The sequence below is a fragment of the Stenella coeruleoalba genome (assembly GCF_951394435.1).
Source record: "Stenella coeruleoalba genome assembly, chromosome: 8".
Lineage (NCBI taxonomy): Eukaryota > Metazoa > Chordata > Mammalia > Artiodactyla > Delphinidae > Stenella > Stenella coeruleoalba.
Window position 1 is genome coordinate 96,724,971 of NC_137154.1, and position 23,384 is coordinate 96,748,354.

The following is a 23,384-nucleotide window of genomic DNA, read 5'->3' on the forward strand; positions in this document are numbered from 1 at the left end:
TTCTTTCAACTCGAATGAAAAGTCCCAACCTAGGGTTTTAGCACTGAAACTGAGAAAGAGTTCAGCCTCTCCTGTAGGAAAGGAATACTCGTCAAATGCAGGAATGCTGGTGGCCTGTTTCCTGCCATGGAGGGGGGACCATGGGGAGGGGTGGGTATGGGCACAGCAGAGAAGGCAATTACTCAGAGGAATTGGGACAGAGGGAGTCTGGGACAGAAAGCCCCACACATGTTTACTCCTGCTGGAGTTCTTAAGAGTTCTTAGAAATAACTTCATTAAAAACCATGGGAGATTAATCCTTAGTCAGTTGCTTCATTTGCAAATATCTTCTCCCATTCTGAGGGTTGTCTTTTCCTCTTGTCTATGGTTTCCTTTGCTGTGCAAAAGCTTTTCATTAGCTCCCATTTGTTTATTTTTGTTTTTATTTCCATTTCTCTAGGAGGTGGGTCAAAAAAGGATCCTGCTGTGATTTATGTCATCGAGTGTTCTGCCTATGTTTTCCTCTAAGAGTTTCATAGTTTCTGGCCTTACATTTAGGTCTTTAATCCATTTTGAGTTTATTTTTGTATATGGGGATATATGTATACATATAGCTGATTCACTTTGTTATACAGCAGAAACTAACACAACATTGTAAAGCAATTATACTCCAATGAAGATGTTTAAAAAAAGAAAATTAAAATCACCTGTTTTCCCACCACCCAGAAAAAAAAGGAAAAAAAAAAAGCATGGGAATTAAAACCTAAGTGCAGATGTTTGGATACGACACAGGAAAAAACTGAGCAAGTGCACAGGTGTTTTAGGAAGATGACCTCTAGCAGTGATATTCAGAATGGTATGGAAGGAAAGGCCTGGTGACAGGAGCCCACCACCTAGGAGGCTGTTACTGTAGCCAGGCAACTAGTCAATCTGCTAAATGCTGAATATTTTTCCTTTGACGTGGCTCTTGAGCTCACCACTTACTACGTAATTCAAGCCTTCCTCCTAGCACCCATTGTGGTCTTGTACCTATTTGTTGAGAGGTCTACCTCCCTCCTCCTTCCATTCAGGGGACCATTCACCTCTGCATGTAGTAAGGATCGTTGTACAGCAAATAGGACATAATGTTCATGCAGAAACCTCAGAGTCAACTTCAGACTTTTGAACCCCATTTGCATTCAGTTTTAATAACTATGAGATCTTAGGCAAGAATTTTTGAACCATAATCTCTTCATCTTAGCTTTAACCCTTCATCTGGCTACTGTGAAGAGTAAATTAGATTACACAGTCAAAGCATAAATGCCTGGAACATAATAAGATTCAATTAATGTTAATATTGATATTAATATTATAGCTAGCCAAGTGTCTGGCACATGGTAGGTATTCAACATGGTACGTAATTGTTTTTAATATATTTATTAATAATAGATTTTTAAAATTTGAGTGACACCACAAGGAGAAATGAGGATGCTGGGCATGAGTGTCTGCCCCACACAGTAAATGGGGTCTTGGCATAACTCTGAATAAAAATAGTTGGATCGGACTTCCCTGGTGGGGCAGTGGTTGAGAATCCGCTTGCCAATGCAGGGACATAGGTTCCATCCCTGGTCCACGAAGATCCCACACGCCACGGAGCAACTAAGGTCATGCACCACAACTACTGAGCCTGCGCTCTGGAGCCCGTGAGCCACAACTACTGAAGCCCGCGCACCTAGAGCCCGTGCTCTGCAACAAGAGAAGCCACCGCAATGAGAAGCCCGCGCACCGCAACGAAGAGTAGCCCCTGCTCACCGCAACTAGAGAAAGCCCTTGCGCAGCAAAGAAGACCCAACGCAGCCAAAAATAAATTAATTAATTTTTTTAAAAAGTTGGATCTTTGGGCCACATATAACATAGTTAATAAGGTTCAGCTGTTATTTAATCCCTTCAGTAGCAATTGCATTCACAGTGCTGTAAATGGCTGTTTGCATCGGGTTATCGTCAAGAAAATCCTTCCAAACACTTTTAATCCCATCAGCGGAGAGCTCTCAAACTTTACTCATCCAGCAAAGTATGATTAGGTGATTCAAGGTGGACTTGAAATCAGTAAAATAGAGAGGAAAATTCAACACTTTAAGAACATAGATACAATCTATTTTGTTTTCCTTCCTTCTCTCCCCCTTCAAAACTATATAAAGGGGGAAATAGTATTCAGTGGTTCAGAGTAAAGACAAGCCGGCCATCAGACTTCACAACTGCTCCTCTTCCAGGTGGTTGTCACCTACTGAGTCCTATTTGGTCACTCACTCTCATTTACTTGTACCTCTAGTCCTGGCTCACTTGCCCTCCTTTCTATCTCTACTCCTGTCATCATGCTTGGTGATTTCAAATGCCTTGGACTTGTCAGGTCTCTGACTTCCACCTGCCCCTCAGCCATCATTTCCATTGTCATACCCTTACGTAACCTCATCATCTAAAGAATTGAACCCAATCTCAAAGCTTGATTTCAAGCTTCATACTCCTGGAGCATACTCCAACTCTTAGCCTTTCAGCTCATTTACTCCCATTCTAGCAATTCTCTGATCCCGGCAGAGCCTGCAAGCTATTGATCTGACCACTTCTCCATCTATCACACCCTTCTTGCCATCACTCCCTTATTACCTACCTTAGATTCTATGGTCCATTATATAACCACTCCCTTGCAACCACACTAAAACCTCTGCCCAGCTTTTTCTGCATAATCACCTGCAAAGTGTCAACCTTAGTTCAGTGCAAGATTCTGTGCTCTACATGCCTGCAGCCCATAAGCTGAGCACTGCTAGAGAAAGCCGCACACCTCTGCCCACTGGTTTCCCTTTGAATGAATGACTAAAACTTCTCCAGTGGGCAGTCATCTCAACCAGTCGTGCTATATTTTCTAGTGAATTCTCTCTCTCTCCAGAGACTGTTTCCCACCTTAATCTCCCTCCCTAAGCCTCCACCTTCTACCCCACTCATTCTTAATTCACTAAGAAAAACCAGCCATCAGATGAGTAATCCTTCACTCTCCCACCAGCAAATCTACCAATCTCCATGCATCTGTACCCACCTAACCTGCCTTCTCTGCTGTTACAGTGGACAATGTACACCAGCTCCTATGAAAGGTAAGTATCTCCTCTTGTGCTTAATATCCCACATGCTCTCGCCTTCTCAACAACTTTCTCCGGCAATACTTTCTTTTTCTCCTGTATCATCAATCTCACTCTCTTTACTGGATCATTCCCCTCGGCATACACTTATGCCTTAATAACCCCAAGCTTTCCCTTGACTCCCACATGCCTCTCAAGTACCACCCAATTTCTCTGCTTCCGTTCATAGCAAAAATCCTTGAAAGAATTATGTGCAGCTGTATTTCCACTGTCTCAACCACCATTCTCTCTTCAACCTGCTTCAGTCAGGTTTTATTCTTCATCCCTTCATTGAAACTATTCTTAATTAAGTCACCCATGACTTTTAATATTGCCATTTGCAATAGTCCCTTCTCTGTCCTTGACTAACCAAACTTCTCAATAGCAATGGACACACTTTTTAAAAATCAAATTTATTGATGTATAATTTACAGATAATAAAAGGTACACATCTTAAGTGTACAGTTTAATGAATTCTGACAAATATATACATCTCTGTAGCAACCACTACCACAATTAAGATATAGAACATGTCCCTCACCCCCAAAGGTACCCTTATGCCCCTTCCAATCAATCCCCACAACCACCCTGATCCTAGACAACCACTGACACACTTTCTGTTTTTATACTTTAAATTTTTCCTAGAGTTTTATATTAATGGGATTGTATATTTTCTTTTTTTCTGACTTATTTTGCTCAGCATGTTTCTGAGATTTATCTATGTTATTTCATATATCAGTGGTTCATTCGTTTTTATTAGTGAGCAGTATGGAAGCCATCTACCTGTTGATAGACATTTGGGATGCTTCCAGTTTGGGGTTTCTACAAAGAAAACTGCTATGAACATTCATGTACCAGTCTTTGTGTGGACATGTATTTTCATTTCACTTGGATAAATACTTTGGGTTGAACTGCTGGGTCATAAAGTGGATCTTTAAATTTATGAGAAATGCCAAGCTGTTTCCAAAGTGGTTGTACCATTTTACATTCTCTTTACCAATCATCAGAGTTCCAGTCACTCCACACCTCACCACACTTGTCACTGTCCATCTTTTTTTAGTCATTCTAATAGATGTATTGTGATATCTCATTGTGGTTATAATTTTCATTTCCCTGATGACTAATGATGTTTAACATCTCATGTGCTCATGGGCCATTTGCATATATTTTTTGTAAAGTGTTTGTTTAAATCTTTTGCTTTTTTTTTTTTTTTTTTTTTTTGCGGTACACGGGCCTCTCACTGTTGCGGCCTCTCCCGTTGCGGAGCACAGGCTCTGGACGCGCAGGCTCAGCGGCCATGGCTCACGGGCCCAGCCGCTCCGCGGCATGTGGGATCTTCCCGGACCGGGGCACGAACCCGCGTCCCCTGCATCGGCAGGCGGACCCTCAACCACTGCGCCACCAGGGAAGTCCCTCTTTTGCTTATTTTTTATGGGCTGTTTTCTTATTACTGAGATACAAGAGTTCTCTATATTCTAGATAAGTCCTGGGTCACTTACATGTATTGTAAAATTTTTTCCCCACTTTTCAGCTTGTCTTTCATTTTTTAAATGGTGCTCAAGAGAGCAGATTTTAATTTCGATGAAGTTCATTTTACGAATTTATTTCTCTTATGATTCATGCTTTTGTGTCCTATCTAAGAATTATTTGCTGACTCCAAAATCTCAAAGATTATATTCTGGTTTTAGCTAGAAGTTGTGTAGTTTAAATGTTTACATTTTGGTCCATGATTTATTTTGAGTTAATTTTTATGTATGGTGTGAGGTAAAGGTTGAAATTCTTCCTTTCTATAAAAATACCGTGCTGTTCCAGCACCGTTTGTTGAAAAGACTGTCGTTTCTTCATTTAATTACCTTCTCTCTCTAGTCAAAATCAGTTGACGATACATGCCTGGGTCTACGTATGAACTCTATTCTGTTCCAAGGACTTGATCAGAGGCTTCCCTCTTTTCTTCTGTCTATACCTTCTCCTTCCATCAGAGATTAGTAGGTGTTAATTAGAAAACATGAGTGGGAGCAGAAGTGGGTAGAACTAAGTGATGGAGAGGAAAAAGAATAATAATGTGTTAGAATGATCAGCATGGACAGAGTCCTGGAAGTGAGAGAGAATATATACATGGAAACTGAGTGAGTACACCCTCGGTCTAGAACATAAAGGAGGAAAAAGAAGCATGAGACAAGGCAAGGGAAAGTTTAAGAACAGTCTCGTAGGCATGCCCAGTTTGTACTTAAACCTGAGAGCAATGGGGAATTGACGTAATCAGATGTGTGTAAAAAATAATATTTAATGGCTGTATATAATAAAGAAGTTTGCAGTCTTTAAAATAAAGTTTGTGAAGAATATTTTGCCACTTCAGAAAATTCACATTGTTTCATTTGAAAATTAAGATCTGTATGAACTATGTAAAATTTATATTTTAATATGAGCATTTAAAAAAGACTAAAAGAAAAGTGTACCGACTGGTTAACAGTAGTTATTTTTGAGTATTAAGATTGCAGATGGCTTCATTTTCTTCTTTTTACTTTTCTGTAGTTTTAAATTTTTTACAATTAGTCTGTATTAAATCCGTAATAAGATATTTTTAAAAGCATACTAGAGTATGTGTCTTATTTTTACAAGCGGTGCAAAATTACTGTTAAGAAAGATTATGCTGAGTGACATGACCATTGTGGCAGAGTAGGAGACACCACCCTCCAGCCCCTGACAAAGACCAACAATTAGACAGCTATCCCCAAACAAAAATGGCTCTGAGGGAGTTCAGAGTCCACTTAAGAAACTTCAGCAACACAGTAGAACAAAACACCTGAGAATAACCACACAAAAAATGAAGAACAGAATCATGTTGCCTGCATCATCCCATCCCCCAGGTGAACCCTGCTCAGCACCAGGAGGGAGCTCCCCAGCTTGAAGAGCTCCCCTCGCTGGGAAAGGGAGAGTGAGAGCTTTATCAGATGCTTAGGGCACTGCACAAGGGGCTCACTTTGGTCTCACCCCACCCAGAAACTGAAAAAGCTGAGACATATAGACATAGCTAGGGACAAGGAAGAAAAGCAGGGCTATCAGTATTAGCCACATAGTGGAGCGACCGTGGTTCCCAGTGACCTGCTCTGCAGAGGACACCAGCAGCTTTTGCCACTGAAGAAACCAATGCCCAGCAGAGCCAGCATGGACCCCCTACAGAGTCCACCATTGAGACTTCCTCCAAAGGTTTTCCTGGTCACAGATGCCAGCCACCTGAGCATCCATCCTCAACTTCCCCCACCCCTAAAGCCAGGATCCATACTGGCAGCCAGCCCCAGCCTCTGTGGCTATATGAATACAAGATGCCAGCCTAGCCCCTGGCAGTGGACCCCTCCGCACACTCTGTGCACACCTGGGGCTAGCTAGCCCCTCTAGCTGTGCACCTGCACACGCTTGGCCTGACTTCCATCACTAGTCTCCACTGCTATGTGCACACCCTTGAGGAGATCCTGCAGGCACAGGAGTGAATGCCAATAGCCAGGGGCCCTACAGTGGCTTGTGGGCCTGGATCCAGCCCTGTCTGCTGACACTGGCCTGTCCTCAATTCACCTGCAGCTAGACCCTCCACCTATGCACTTGCCTGTCCCCAGGCCAACTCCTATTGCTGGCCTCCACAGCTATGCTGTGCCCATAGGGAGACCCTGTAGCCACAGAGTGGACACTGAGAGCCAGGGCCCGTGCAGCTGCTAATGCACCCGAAGTTGGCCCTGGCGCCTTGCTGCTGACCCTGGCCACCACCACTATGTGCTTCTCTGTACCTGGCCCATGCCACTACAAGGCATCTGTACCCAGCCCCCACAGACAAGTGTCTGCACATCACCAGCTCTGGCCACCACCACTGCCTGCCCTGGTCCCTAGCCGCTGGAACTGGAGGCACCAAGGAGGACTCTAACAGGCCCTGCAGCCACTGCAGACCCTTGCAGCCCTTGTCTAGGACCATGCAGTTGTTGATGTCATGGACCCTAGCAGCCCAAGCTGATGAGACATCATAACCCCTGGACGTGGACCATCACAAGTCCCCACATGTATGGACCTAGAGTCACAACATGCTCCAGCATGCTGCAGAGGTCTTTCCTTACCAAGGTCAGTCCATAACATCTGAAAGGGACTGTTTCTTCACATACAAGGCTAGAGAGATCACAAAGAGTCATGGAACCATGACACCACTGAAGGAACACAGTAAACTTCCAGTAACCTCAAGAAAATGAAGATACATGAATGCCTGATAAAGAATTCAAAATAATTGTTCTCGAGATGCTCAGAGAGCTACAAGAGAACACGGACAAACAATTTAAGAAAATCAGGAAAACAATATGAAAGAAAATGAGAAGTTCAACAAAGAGAAAACACAAGAAAGAACTAAACAAAAATTTTGGAGATGAAAAATACAATGACTGACCTGAAGAATTCAACAGAGAAGTTCAATAGCAGACTGGATAAGCAGAAGAAAGCATCAATCAATAATTCAAAGACAGATCATTTGAAATTATCCAGTCAGAGGAACAAAAAGAAAAAAAATGAAAAGGAATGAAAAGAACCCTACAGAACTTATGGGGCATCCTTAAAAGAAACAAGTGATGCATTATTAGAGTCCCAGAAGGGAAAGAGAGGAGAAAGGGAAAGAAAACTTACTTGTGCTCGCTTTGGCAGTGCATATACTAAAATTGGAATGAAACAGACAAGATTAGCATGGCCCCTGCGCAAGGATGACACACAAATTTGTGAAGCATTCCATATTTTCTGAATTGGGAGATTGAGATTGGCATATATACACTAATATGTATAAAATACATAAGTAATAAGAACCTGATATATTAAATAAATAAATAAATAAATTCAAAGAAAAACTGAGAGAACAAGGAAAAAAAAAAAAAAGAAATACTTAAAGAATAATGGCTGAGAACTTCCCAAAACAGGAGGGAATTAGACATCCAAGTTCATGAAGCTAACTGGTAACCCCAAAATTTCAACCCTAAATGATTTCCCCAAGATATATTATAATACTACTGTCTAAAATCAAAGACAAAGAGAGAATCTGGAGAGCAGCAAGAGAATAGAAGCTTGTGACTTACAAGGGAATCCCCATAGAGCTATCAGCTGCTTTCTCAGCAAAAACATTATAGGCCGCAAAAGAGTGGGATGATACATTCAAAGTGCTGAAAGAAAAAATCCTGCCAGCCAACAATACACTACCCAGCAAAGTCGTCCTTCAGAAATAAAGGAAAGATAAAGACTCTCAGACACACAGAAGCCGAGGGAGTTCACCATAACTACACCTTCCTTACAAGAAATGTGGAAAGGAGTTCTTCAAGCTGAAATGAAAGAATGCTAATTACTAACATGAAAATATATATGAAAATACAAAACACACTAGAAAAATATATAATCAAATTCAGAATACTCCAATACTGTAACATGGTGGGTGCTAATATTAAACTCCAGCATAAAGGTAAAAGGACAGAAGTATTAAAAATAGCTATAGCTACAATAATCTGTTAATGGATACACAGCATAAGAACATGTAAATTGTGACATAAAAATAATAAGATGTGGAGGAGGGAATAAAAGGGTAGAGTTTTTACATGCAATTGAAATTAAGTTATCACTTAACATAGACTCTTAAACCTGTCTATAAGAAGTTTCACGTAGGGACTTCCCTGGTGGTCCAGAGGTTAAGTTTCCGCGCTACCAATGCAGGGGACCCAGGTTCGACCCCTGGTCAGGGAACTAGATCCTCCATGCTGCAGCTAAGAGCCCGCATGCCACAACTAAAGATTCCACATGCCGCAACTAAAAGGATCCTGCAAGCTGCAGTGAAGATCCCGTCCCCTGCAATGAAGATACCGCATGCCCCAACTCAAGACCTGGTGCAGCCAAATAAATATTTTTTTAAAAATTAAAAAAAAAAAGAAGTTTCATGTAAGCATAAGGGTAGCCACAAAACCAAATCTATAATAGGTAAAGACACACTAAAAAGCAGGAAATTAAAGTACACCACTACTGAAAATCCTCAATGCACAAAGGAAAACAGCAAGAGATGAAGAAAGGAACAAAAGAACTATGAAACAGCCAGAAAACAATTAACAAGGTGACATTAATAAGTCCTTATTGACCAATGATTAATTTAAGTGTAAATGGATTAAATTGTCCAACCAAAGTATATAGAGTGACTGAATGGATAAAAAAACAAGACCCAACTACATGCTGTCTACCAGAGACTCACTGTGACTTTAAGGACACACTCAGGGTCAAAGTGAAGGAATGAAAAAAGATATTTGATGTAAATGGAAACCAAAAGAGAGCAGGGGTAGCTACACTTACATCAGACAAAATAGACTTTAAGTCAAAAACTGTATTAAGAGACAAAGAAGGTCATTATAAAATGATAAAGAGGTCAATGTATCAAGAGGATATAACAATTATAAATATATAGGTATGCAACATTGGTGCTCCTAACTATATTAAGCATACACCAACAGATACAAGGGAGAAATAGACAACAATACAATTATGGTAGGAAAATTAAATACCCAGTTTTCAGCAAAGGATAGATCATCGAGACAGAAAATTGATACAGAAACACTGGACTTGAACTATATTTTAGACCAAGTGGATCTAGCAGAAATATATAGAGTATTCCATCCAAAAGCAGCAGAAGACACATTCCTAAGCGCACATGGCACATTCTCTAGGATAGATTGTATGTTAGGCCACAAAACAAGACTTAGCAATTTTAAAAAGATTGAAATCATACCAAGTACCTTTTCCAACCACAACGGTATGAAATTAGAAATCAATAAAAAGAGAAAAGCTTGACAATCCATAAAAATGTGGTTGTTCACTCCTGAACAACTAATGGGTCAAAGAAGAAATCAAAAGGGAAATCAAAAACTATCTTCGAGCAAATGAAAATGGAAACAACATACCAAAACATATGAGATACAGCAAAAATTGTTCAGGTGGGAAGTTTATAGCAATAAATGTGTATATTAAGAGAAAAAGAAAGATCTCAAATAAACAAACTAACTTTACGTCTCAAGGAACTAGAAAAAGAAAAAACTAAGCCCAGAGTCAAATATTAACAGAAAATAAGGAAACAACAAAGATCTGAGCAGAAATAGAGAATGTAACAAAATGGTTTTATGAAAAGTTACATAAAACTGAAAACTTCAACTAGACTTACTAAGAAAAAAAAGAGGGCTCAAATAAATAATATTATAAATGAAAGAGGGGACATAACCAATACATAGAAACCCAAAGGATTATAAAAGACAACTATGAACAATTATATGTCAACGAATTGGACAAACCTAGAAAAAATGGATTAATTCCTAGAACTTACAACCTACCAAAACTGACTCAGGAAAAAAACAGGAAATCTGAACAGACCAATAATGAATAAGGAGAGTGAATTGCTAAACAAAAACCTCCCAACATAGAAAAGCCCATAACAAGATGGTTTCATGGATTAATCCTACCAAACATTTAAAGAGGAATTAATATCAATCCCTCTCAAACTCTTCCAAAAAGTTAAAGAGGTGAGAACACTCCCAAACTCATTTTATAAGGCCAGCATTACTCTGTTACCAAAGCCAGAAAGAAAAGAAAACATTGATCAATATCAACAGGTCAATATCCCTGATACATATAGATGCGAAAAATCTCAACAAAATACGAGCAAACCAAATGCAATAGCACATTAAAAGGATCATACATCATGAGCAAGTGAGGTTTATCTCTGGGATGCAAGGATGGTTTAACACATGCAAATTAATAATGTGAATCACATGATCATCTCAATAGATGCAGAAAAAGCATTTGACAAAAGTCAACATAGTTTCATGACAAAAACTCTCAACAAAGTGGGTATAGAAGGAACATACCTAAACATAATAAAGGCAATATATGGCGAGTCCACAGCTAACATCATACTCAACAGTGAAAGGTAGAAAGCTTCCCTCTAAGATCAGGAACAAGACAAGGGTGCCCACTATTACTGTTCCTATCTAGCATAGTACTAGAAGTCCTAGCCAGAGCAATTAGGCAAGTAGAAGAAATAAAAGGCATCCAAATCAGAAAAGAAGAAGTAAAATTGTCTTGGTTTGCTGATGACATAATCTTGTATATAGAAAATCCTAAAGACACCATAAAGAAAACATTAGAGGGAACTCCCTGGCAGTCTAGTGGTTAGGACTCAGTGCTTTCACTGCAGGGGCCTGGGTTCAATCCCTGGTCAGGGAATTAAGATTCTGCAAGCTGCATGGTGCAGGCAAAAAAAAATTAGAACCAAATGAGTCCAGTGAAGTTACAGGATACAAAAGCAATATACAAAAATCAGTTGCATTTCTGTACACTAACAATAACTATCTGAGAAAGAAATAAAACAATCCCATTTACAATAGTATCAAAAAGAATAAACTACTTAGGAATAAATTTAACCAGGAAGTAAAAACTGTAAGACATTGATGAAAGACATTGAAGATGACACAAATAAATGTAAAGATATTTCATGTTGATGAACTGGGAGAGTTGACATTGTTAAAATGTTTATACTGCCCAAAGCCATCTAAGGACAGACTGCAAACTCCATCAAAGTTGTATTTTTTACAGAAATAGAAAAAACAACCCTAAAATTCATATGTAACTACAAAAGACCACCAACAGACAAAGCAATCTTGAGAAAGAACAAAGGCGAAGACATCACACTTCCTGATTTCAAGGCAATTACTTCATGATACAGGCATAAAAAAAGACACAAAGACCAATGGAATACAATGGAGAGCCCAGAAATAAATACACACATACACAGTCATCCAATATTTGACAAGGGATCCAAGAATACTCAATGGGTAAAGGACAGTCTCTTCAATAAATCATGATGGGAAAACTGGATAATCACATGCAAATGAATGGAAATTGATCCCCTATCTAATACCACTCACAAAAATTATCTCGAAATGGATTAAGAGCTTAAATGTAATACGTGAAACCATAAAATTCCTAGAAGAAAACATAGATAAAAATCTCCTTGATACTGGTCTTAGCAAGGCTTTTTTGATATGACACTAAAAACACAAGCAGCAAAGGAAAGAAATCAATAAGTGGGAGTACATCAAAGTAAAAAGCTTCTGCACAGCAAAAGAAACAATGAACAAGATGAAAGGCAACCTATGGAATAGGAGAAAATATTTGCAAACCATCTCTCTGACAGGAAGTTAATATCTAAAATATAAAAGGAGCTCATATAACTCAATAGCAAAATTAAAAACTCACAAATAATCCTATTAAAAAATGAGCAACGGGCCTGAATAGATATTTTTCCAAATAAGACAAACAAATGACCAACAGGCACATGAAAATGTGCTCAACATCACTAATCATCAGAGAAATGCAAATGGACCACAGTGAGATATCACCTCACACCTGTTAAAATGGTCATTATCAGAAAAGGTAAGAGATAACATGTGTTGGCAAGGATGTGAAGAAAGGGAGCCCTTGTGCATTGTTGATGAAATATAAATTGGTGCAACCACTGTGGAAAGCAGTATGGAGTTTCCTCAAAAAATTAAAAATACAACTACCATACAATCCAGCAATTCCACTTCTGCGTAGAAATCCAAAGGAAATGAAATCACTATTCTGTGTTACCGCATCATTATTCACAATAGCCAAGACATGGAAACAACCTAAGTGTCTATAAATGGATGAATCTAGATTTAGATATAGATAGATATAGATATACACAGTGGAGTGTTTATTCAGCCTTCAAAAAAAGGAACTCTTGCCATTCTTGACAACATAAATGGACTTTGAGGGCATTATGCTAAATAGAATAAGTAGACAGAGAAAGACAAATGCTATATGATCTCACTTATAGTAAACTCTAAAATGGCTGAACTCATAGAAGCAAAGAGTAGACGTATGCTTACCAGGGGCTGGGGATGGGGGAAGAGGAGATGTTGGCCAAAGGGTACAAACTTCAAATTATAAGAGGAATAAGTTTGCTGGGGGAGCGGCTAATGTACAGTATGGTGACTACAGTTAACAACATTGTATTGCACACCTGAAAGTTGCTATAAGGTTAGATTTTAAATGTTCTCACAATAACAACAATGGTAATTGTGTGAAGTGAAGGATGTGCTAACTAACCTTACTGTGGTAAACATTTTGCAATACATACATGTATCATCGCATTGCGCACCTTAAACTTATACCATACTATATGTCAATTATATCTCAATAAAGCTGGGTGGGGGGAGAATAACTAAGCTGTAAATTTCTTGGATTACAAAGTTCGAGTCTTACGGTTTTGTTTATTTCTAGTTCTGAGCTTAGTGTTTCGTAGCTCTTAGGCACAGTTGATGAAGAAATACAACTTTATGGGATCTCAATCAGTTGGTAAAAAGCAACATTTCTGAATTTAAAGAAACATTCCCTAAGGGACATACAAATCACAACACCCATGTCTGGTTTAAACCAATGTAGACTGCTGGGTATACTTCTCACCAAATCATGCTTTTGAAATATTTATTTATACTTTCTCTGCTTTGAATAAATGGCTGTCAATGAATGAGAGAACATTTTGATATGATCTGATCACTTAGGATAAATATTCTACTTACGTAAATACAAATTGCTGTTATTATTTCTGCACCTCACTCTCGAGGCCTGAGCCAGCTTTTTAATTTTACATATAAATTTGCGCACGAACTGGTTAGCCAAATGGATAAAGCGAAGGCAGTGAGCCAGGAAAGTCTGCATCTGGATTCTCCGTAGGACTCTGGGCAAGTGCTGCCTTGCAGCCTCAGAGGCAAATTTATTTGTGTAGTACAGATGGTTGCCTCAGACAGTTTGTAACACAAATTGCGATTATAGTGTGTCATTCTCATTAATTTAGAACCATATCAGTTTTGTCCCAGTTACGAATGGATAAAAAGTCTGTTGATTTCAAACTTTCAATTACATACACATATATATATGTATAATAATATATATACACATACACAGGTATGTATGTAGATATCTTAAAATATATCTACTTTAACTCAGGAGGTAAGATAAGGATACGTGACTGATTCTAACCCAAGTGTCTGCCTCCCTTATTTATTTATTTGTTTGTTTTTGGCTGCGTTGGGTCTTCGTTGCTGTGCGTGGGCTTCCTCTAGTTGCGGCGAGCGGGGGCTTCTCCTCGCTGCGGTGCGCAGGCTTCCCATTGTGGTGGCTTCTCTCGTTGCAGAGCACAGGCTCTAGGCGCACGGGCCTCAGTAGTTGTGCCACGTGGGCTCAGTAGTTGTGGCTCACGGGCTCTAGAGTGCAGGCTCAGTAGTTGTGGCACACGGGCTTAGTTGCCCCGCGGCACCTGGCATCTTCCTGGACCAGGGCTCGAACCCACATCCCCTGCATTGGCAGGCAGATTCTTAACCACTGCGCCACCAAGGAGGTCCCTTTTTTTTTTTTTAATTTATTTTTTAAATTGAGGTATGGTCAATTTCCAATGTTGTGTTAATTTCTGCTGTACAGCAAAGTGATTCAGTTATACATATATATACATTCTTTTTTATATTCTTTTCCATTACGGTTTATCCCAGGATATTGAGTATAGTTCCCTGTGCTGTATATACAGTAGGACCTGTTGTTTATCCGTTCTATATATACTAGTTTGCACCTGCTAGTGCCTCCCTTTCTTGAGGGAGCACTTTCCTCTAGCACATTTAGGGATTGGTATTAGGTTGGTTCCTGTCAGTCCTTGTAACATCTGCTACCTACTCCTCTCTTCTGTTTTCTGCTCATTTTATATCTGATCATTACTCAGATTAACTTCTCCTGATATGAAGCTGTTATATAGCCAAGAGGGTCTCCGTGGAATCGTGCTTATGTGGATTCCGTTTGATGGAGAAGATCACGGGAAGCTCCTTAGAGGTACTTTCTCTTGAGCCAAGTCTTGTAGGATTGCAAGGGAATAAGCTAGACAAGTGAAAATACTTTCCAGGGAGGGGACAGCATGATGTACTTATTCATTCAGGCGAAAGGGTGAATCTGGTGCTGAAAGGCAACACTGATCACCAGCACAGTACACCCCTAGACACATGAACTGTTTGGCTTACGTGGAGCTAAGACATGAGCCTGCAGAAGTGACAAGACCATGAAGGGACTAGAGTATGTAATGAATATGATTATGCAGATAACAGGCACTGTTTGCAGAATTTAGTGTGGTCGACAACTACTTCCCTTTACTTCATATTTTGATTACTTTTTTTCTGCCTGAGTTAAACCCACCTCAGTCTTTCTGGCATGGGTGATCTAGCAGTCTAGTTCTGTCTCACCTAGTTAGCAGTGTTCTTGAGAGTATTACTAAAAGCCCTCTGGCTTGTCTAACATTCTCCCAGCCTCTTTTCCCAACAACTGCCTGATTCGCTCCCTATTTCTAAAATTAAACCAATAAGAGTGAGAATTTAGATAATTCATCTCCTCTCTAGCAGAGCATTCCATGACAGACCGTATCATGAGCTACTAGCCTGACTCTGGATTGGCTGCCCTTAGGTGAGGCCCCAGCCTCGGTGGTGGTAGGAGGGATGGGTGGGCTAAAGATGCAGAAACCACATGGTACAGAATGTGCTACCAAAGGCTGTTCCCTCAGCAGGAATTGTGAGCCAGGCCTGTCCCCTTTGACCAGGCCCTGGGTGTGGCAGGCACTGTACTGGCATGGGATCAAGGCCCAGCTCCATCACTCACTAGCTATGCTGCCTTGAATAAGTGACTTAATCTCACAGAGCAACTGGACCCAGATTCTTTAAACTGAGAATGAAAAATACTTAACTTGCAGAGTGAATATGAGCTTTGGAAATAAGTTTATATAAAGTATCTGCTTCATAGCCAGTGCTCAATAAATGGTGATACACACACACCAAACTTTACTTTTTTAATTTTTAAGAAGCACATCATGTTTAACCCAGTTTATAGATGATGCTTTTCCTAATCACTGCATTTATCATTGAACATTTTAAGTTTTTTCCAATTTCAACTTTATAATTTAACGCTGTGGTAAACATCATCATGAATATAGTCTTACATTTTGAATTATTTTAAGATAAATCCTTAAGATATGCTTCATTAGAACGAAGAATATGAATTTCTATGGATTTTTAATGCATATTGTCAAACAGGGATTCACAATGAATTAAAGATTAATTCTTAAAAATGTTGAGCTTAAAAATTATGATTTGGGCTTCCCTGGTGGTGCAGTGGTTGAGAGTCCACCTGCCGATGCAGGGGACACGGGTTCGTGCCCCGGTCCGGGAAGATCCCACGTGCCGCGGAGCAGCTAGGCCCGTGAGCCATGGCCGCTGAGCCTGCGCGTCCGGAGCCTGTGCTCCGCAACGGGCGAGGCCACAACAGTGAGAGGCCCGCGTACCGCAAAAAAAAAAAAAAAAAAATTATCTTGGAGACACACCTAAATAAATATTACACTTGCTTTTTTATCTTTTTCTTATTTATAGATGTAATTGGTATTTTATTGCTGTTTAGATTTGTGTTACTATGATTACCAATACTAGATTTAAAAATGTTTATTAGTTGATTTTCCTCTTGTGTAATTGGACTGTTCATGTACTTTACTGATGAGGTTTACAAAGTATATATATTATATGCATATACTGACACACACACAAATATATATACACACATATTAATCTCATTTATGATACTCATTATATATTAAATTTTTATGCATAATTTCACATATTTATAGATTTTCCACTTTGCCATACTATTTGAAATTTCTGTTTTTATATCAGTGCTAGATTTAAAATGCATTCTAATATATGGAATGAATAGTCCCTTTTCCTTACTTTCTTTTCTCTCCTTTTTGTTCTCTCTTTTTTTTTTTTTGATTATTTACCATCATCAAGATGGTTGCTTAGTGGGACTTCCCTGGTGGCACAGTGGTTAAGAATCTGCCTCCCAATGCAGGGTAAATGGGTTTGAGCCCTGGTCTGGGAAGATCCCACATGCCATGGAGCAATGAAGCCCATGCACCACAACTACTGAGTTGGTGTCCCACAGCTACTGAAGCCTGCGTGCCTAGAGCCTGTGCTCCGCAACAAGAGAAGCCACCTCAATGAGAAGCCCATGCACCACAACGAAGAGTATCCCCAGCTCAGCACAGCTAGAGAAAGCCCACATGCAGCAACGAAAATAAATAAATTTATAAATTAAAAAAAAAAAAGATGGTTGCTTAGTAAGACTAGTAAAGTGAGAGAAAATAAAATCCCTGACATCATGACTGGTAAAGAAAAAGTCAGGGAGAAAGTAGAAAATTGTTGGAATAAAAAAGGATATAACAAGTACACCAGGGATTTTTAAAATAAAAAAATATTGTGGACAACTTTCTGCCATTAAGTTAGAAAACACAGACAATTTCCTGCAAACACAAATGTTACTAAAACTGACTTAAGGAAAAATGGAAAATTTCAATGCATCTAAAACCATGAAAGGAATTGAATTAGGAGTTTACAGTCTGCAATCAGCAGAGTAGATAGATACGTTAAGTAAAAAGCCAACGAACTTATATGTAGCTTCTGAGTCACAGTGTTAGTTTCTAAATTAAGGATCAGGACATAATGAAACCTGATATAAGATTGATTTTATTAAAATTTGAAAGAGCCCTGTGATGCCCCTCTTTCTCTAGTGCCCTAATGCTATAGACTGGGTATTTGTGCCCCCTCCCAAATTCATATGTTAAACCCTAATGTGATGATATTAAAAGGAGTGATTTGGGGGGAGGTGATTAAGTCATGAGGGTGGAGCCCTCATGAATGGAATTAGTGTCCTTATATAAAAGGCCCCAGAGAGATCCCTTACCTCTTTCTCTGTGTGAGGATACAGCAAAAAAAGATGGCCATCTACAAACCAGCAAGTGAATGTCTTCCATGTCTGTCTCACCAGACAGTGAATCTGCCGGAGCCTTGATCCTGGACTTCCCAGCCTCCAGAACTGTGAGAAATAAATGTTTGTTGTTTATAAGCCAACCACTTTATGGTATTTTTGTCATAACAGCACAAATGAACTAAAACACCTGAACATGTGCTTATTTGCTTAATGGTTAATCTAGGGGTCTTTCTCTGTCTCTAACAATAGAAGATTTATCTAGATTAGTGTTTAATACTATTCATGTTATACTCTATTCTATGCACTGAAAGTTTGTCTTTCCCAAATTCATATGTTGAAGCCCTAATCCCCACTGTGATGATATTTGGAGGTAGGGCCTTTGGGAAGTAATTAGGTCATGAGGATGGAGCTCTCATGAATGAGATTAGTGCTCTTATAAAAAGAAACATGAGAGAGATTATCTCTCTCTCTCTGCCATGAGAGGATACAGCAAAAAGGTGGCCATTGTAAACCAGGAAGAAGGCTCTCACCAAGAACTTGACCATGCTGACAAGTTGGACTTCCAGCCTCCAGAACCATGAGAAATACATGTTTGTTGCTTAAGCCACACAGTCTATGGTATTCTGTTCTAGCAGCCTGAACAGATAAAGACACTCTACCATACTAATACGAGAATATAAAATCCAATCCTTCTTATGAATATCCATACTCTAAAATATATTTACACTTCTATAATTAAAATATTCAAGAAATTCATCTGGAGAAGGGTATTCAAGATCTAGCTTAGACATTGTGTAATTTATATACTGAGGGTTTTTCTTGCTGTTCTATTGAAATATGCTCCATGATGCTTCCAGTTGGAAGAAATAGAAAAATCAACCAAGCGCATTTGACTCAAACACTAAAAAATTGACCAGCTGGCATTTACACAAAGTCCAGAGATGGGTCAGCCTCCAGGGTTGGTTGTTTGAGCAACTCACTTGTGTCATCAAGAACATAGGTTCTTTCTATCTCTTTGCTCTGTAACCACAGGGTTTGTATCATTCTACAACTGGTGACTGGTTCCCCTCTGGGTTGTAGGACAGCTGCTGGTTACAGTAAGGCCCGCTGACTTCTTTATTACATCCAGCAGATGAGAGAAATTGCCTCTCCCTAAGACAACAAATGGAAAGTCTTTATCTTCAGCCTTTGGGGGCCAGTTTACATCCCCTCACACAACGGCAGGGCTAGGTCCTTGAAGTAATCCCTGGCTTCCTGACCAGAGCCCATCAGTGGCGCTCAGCTCACTTCCTCAAAGCTCACTGCTGCCACACAATGGGAAGGGAGAAGAAATGCTGAGGAAACAAGCATGCCATCCACTACAAAAGATCTGCTCAGGAAACACTCATGCTTTTGCTGAAGTGACACTTGATGGCATGTTCATTTGGGAGTTTGCTATACAAAAGGAATTACAGTGTTTCTTCCAATTAGAGTCCGAAGTAGATCCTGCAAAGGTCAAGTGCAGGTCAGAAATGCTGTTAGATTTCAGGCAATTTATAAAGTATCAAGGCTCGAATGTCAATAAATCGCCTAAACTGATTTTTTTCAACCTAATTGGAAAAACATGTCAGTGGTCAGATAAACCATTTAAAGCTAAAGGTGCAGCTAAGTATTAAGGGCAATGAATATATCCAAAGACATGCAAGAGAGAGTCTTTCAATCCAGGCAAGACCATTCCCCTGACAATCTAAGGCTGCCTTATACCACAGCGTTGATTTATAACCACTAAGATATAACATCCATTAGAAAGCATCAATGCTCTTTATCTGTAGGAAGCTTATTTATCAGTGTGATAGCACCTACATATATAGAACACACTATCTTCTCTTTAAAATTTGTATGACGTCATACATGCCCATTGTAACAAAGCTCAATCAGCATCAATAAATAGTAAAAAACCAAATGTAAGTTTCTTTCTCACTTAATTTCCCCAGAGTGCCCTTCCCTAAAGGTTTATCAGTTTCTTGTATGTCCTTCCCCAGATAGTCTATATACGTGACAACATATACATCCTTTTAAAAAATATGAATGGGAACACACGCTACGTGCAGTTCCGTCCCCTGCCCAATTTCATTTAACGATATGTTCGTATGTATAGAGGGACCTAAACCTTGAATAGCTGCCTGAATATACCCCATGGCTCTAAAGCAGAGGTGAGAGCAGCACTGAGCTCAGGTGAAGAACGGGGTAGGAAGGAGTCATCCAATGCTCAGGCAGGGAAGATGCAGTTACCAACAGGAGGTCTGGAGGAAAGCACCGCAGCACCTGAAGTGAGGGGGGAAACCTGCCAACAAGGGGCAAAAGTGATGCAGATAAAGGAGGCTGGGGTCTCACAAATTACCTGAGGTTGAGTTTTAGTCTTTCAACCAGTTAGAGACAAACCAAAGAATTTTACCATGCGTCTGAAGACAAAGAGTTCTTCACTCAATCAATCAAGATTTTTTTTTCTATTTGTGTACGTGGTTTTTGAATGGGCTATTTTTTTTTTTTTTCTTTTTTTTGCAGTACGCGGGCCTCTCACTGTTGTGGCCTCTCCCGTTGCGGAACACAGGCTCCGGACGCGCAGGCTCAGCGGGCATGGCTCACGGGCCCAGCCGCTCCACAGCATGTGGGATCTTCCCCGACCGGGGCACGAACCCGTGCCCCCTGCATCGGCAGGCAGACTCTCAACCACTGCGCCACCAGGGAAGCCCTGGGCTATTTTTCTTTTAATATCTGGGAAAAACCGTAATTCGAAAAGATACAGGGACTTCCCTGGTGGTGCAGTGGTTAAGATTCCGTGCTTCCAATGCAGGGGGTGCAGGTTTGATCCCTGGTCGGGGAACTAAGTTCCCGCATGCCGCGCGGTGTGGCCAAAAAAAACGATACATGCACCGCAATGTTCACTGAATGGGCTATTTTTGAGTAAACGCCTTACATCCCAGGGTATTCCTTCAGCTGGAGTATCCCTGTATTTGAGATTCTCTAATTCACCACTAGATGGACCTATTTGATATTTTGTCTTCCAAGAAAGAGAATGGTTTTTTTATTCAGTGAGGTCTTCCTAGCAAGGATTTAGGCCACTGACCTTAACACAAGATTTATTTGAGCTTTTAAAAAAATAATTCATTCATACAAAATAATGAATAAATGGTACTCATATACTTAAGTGATGTTACTAAAAACAAATACCTCTACGTTAAACCTCCTGGCTTAAGAAATAAAACACAACCTAATAAATCTTTTAAGCCCACCATGCCCCCTCTCTGAGCTTCTCCCTCCCCTTTTCATCCATACGAAACCAGCATTCTGAATTATAAATTACTAGCTACTTTAAAAAAGTTTTATTACGTATCCCTAAATAATATAATATTTAATTTTTACAGGTCTTGAAACTTATATAAAGAATTCATATGTATTTTTTAACGTTTTTCTCACTCACCTATTTCTGAGATTCCCCCATCTTGATATGCATATTTCTAGTGCATTTTTTAAAACTGCTCTATGATATTGTGTGGTATAAATGGATTAAAATTCATTTACCCGTTTTACTGATTTGGGACTTGCTTTTATTTTCATTCAGCGCTATGATTTTAAGATTCTCATTTTCATTCATGCAGCTAAAACTTAGATAGATTAAATGTTCTTGCTGTGTAGTCTAATAATTCCAATATCAATCTTGGGAGTCTGACACTTTAGTTTCTTATATTTTTTTCTGCTGACTTTTGTTTATTTGGGCTTGTTTCTTTATGTGTTTTAGTAATTTTTTTTTTTTTAATTGTGAGTGCATGCTCCTTTGGTGGTAATTCTCTGAAAATAATGTTTTGTTTCTGTTTTCTCCTCCATGCTAATACATCTTTAATTAGCCAAAGAAGCTCTCTACTTCTCTCCTCTGGAAATCATCCCACCCATTGCTCTGTTGTCTTTGTCTCTGTCTTCAGCAATACGGAGGCAAGTACTCTTTCTTTGGTGCAGGGAAATGCATTGTTTGCTGTTTTCTCCAATGATGAATATGTTGGGAAAGCCTGGTGGCAAAGCTATTGCCATTGGCTTCCTACACATGACTCAGGTCAAGAGTCAGGTTCTCTCTCTTTCTGTGTGTGTGTGTGTGTGTGTGTGTGTGTGTGTGTGTGTGTGTTGGTGATACCATCAATCTGTCCCAGGTTAGCACTCCCCATCAATGTACATGGGTTAGCAGAACTTGATGAAATGGCTAATTGATTTGGCCAAGGTCCAAATCAATCCAGAAGATGTCCATCTGGATGGTGCCCACAAAGATCTTCCTCACTTCACAGAACTTATACTTGGCCTCCTCGGGCACAACCTGATGAACAACTTGGGTCACAGATCAGATGGAAATTCCCACCACTCTTGTCAATGTTGATGACACCCATGAAACCGGCAGGGTAGCTTATATCAGCGTGCAGCCTGCCCTCAATCTTAAGGAACCATGGTGTGCAGATCTTCTTTACTTTCTCTCCTGTACTGACACACTTGAGTCCCTTCCTTTGTAAAATGATGAGAGGGCCCCGTTGATGCATGAACGGCAAAAACATCAGTTAGGATGTCCAGCATCGAGTGATTTGGAACAGCTGTGTACTTCAGGACCGTAGGTCATGACTATCCTAGGCATAGGAAGAGCTGAAATCAATGTTTCACATGAATTACACAGGGAAGATTTGACCCACTAGTGCCAGGCATCTGGTATTCAGACCATGTAGGTAGCATGAATTATGTCCCCAAATCAGCACGAGTGTGAGCTTACTTTCTTTTCTTTCTTTCTTTCTTTTCCTTTCTTTCTTTCTTTCTTTTCTTTCCTTCCTTCCTTCCTTCTTTCCTTCGTTCTTTCCTTCTTTCTCTCTTTCTTTCTCTTTTGATCTTTCTTTCCCTGCTTATCCTAGAGCCCCATGCAAACAGACAAACCTCCCTTTGAAACATTATTTTCTACATCAACCCTTCTTAGAGTTCTGGCTTATGCTAGAATCTTGGATTCTACTTCCCACCCTTCTTTGGATCCAGACTTTGTCTCCTGTTCATTAGAGGCCATTAAAAGCCGAGGCCTTCTCAGTTCAAGTCACAAGGGTAGTTGCTACCACCCTAACAATAACAACAAACCAGATAAGCTACAAAATCATAATTTTTTAAACCCACCAGAGATCTGAGGATAGAACTAAATCTAACCAAATGAAAATCTAGAAAGTAAAGAGGCCTTTCTTTAAGAGTAGAGACCTATAGGTGTTTTCATTCTAGCAGAGCAACTGAAAGAGGACAGAATACTTCATAGTAGGTGATAAAGAGAAACCAGCCATATTTTAATGAATTTATAAAGACCGC

At 39.8% G+C, this 23,384-nt stretch overlaps 1 long non-coding RNA gene across 1 annotated transcript in view; it reads right to left on the reverse strand.

Moving 5' to 3' along the window:
• LOC307189963 overlaps window positions 1–23,384 on the reverse strand; it is an 84,013-nt gene that overhangs the window by 34,726 nt on the left and 25,903 nt on the right. The window contains exon 3 of the long non-coding RNA XR_013829333.1: window positions 18,006–18,137. This is a non-coding gene — a long non-coding RNA (uncharacterized lncRNA). The remainder of the gene's footprint in view (window positions 1–18,005; window positions 18,138–23,384) is intronic.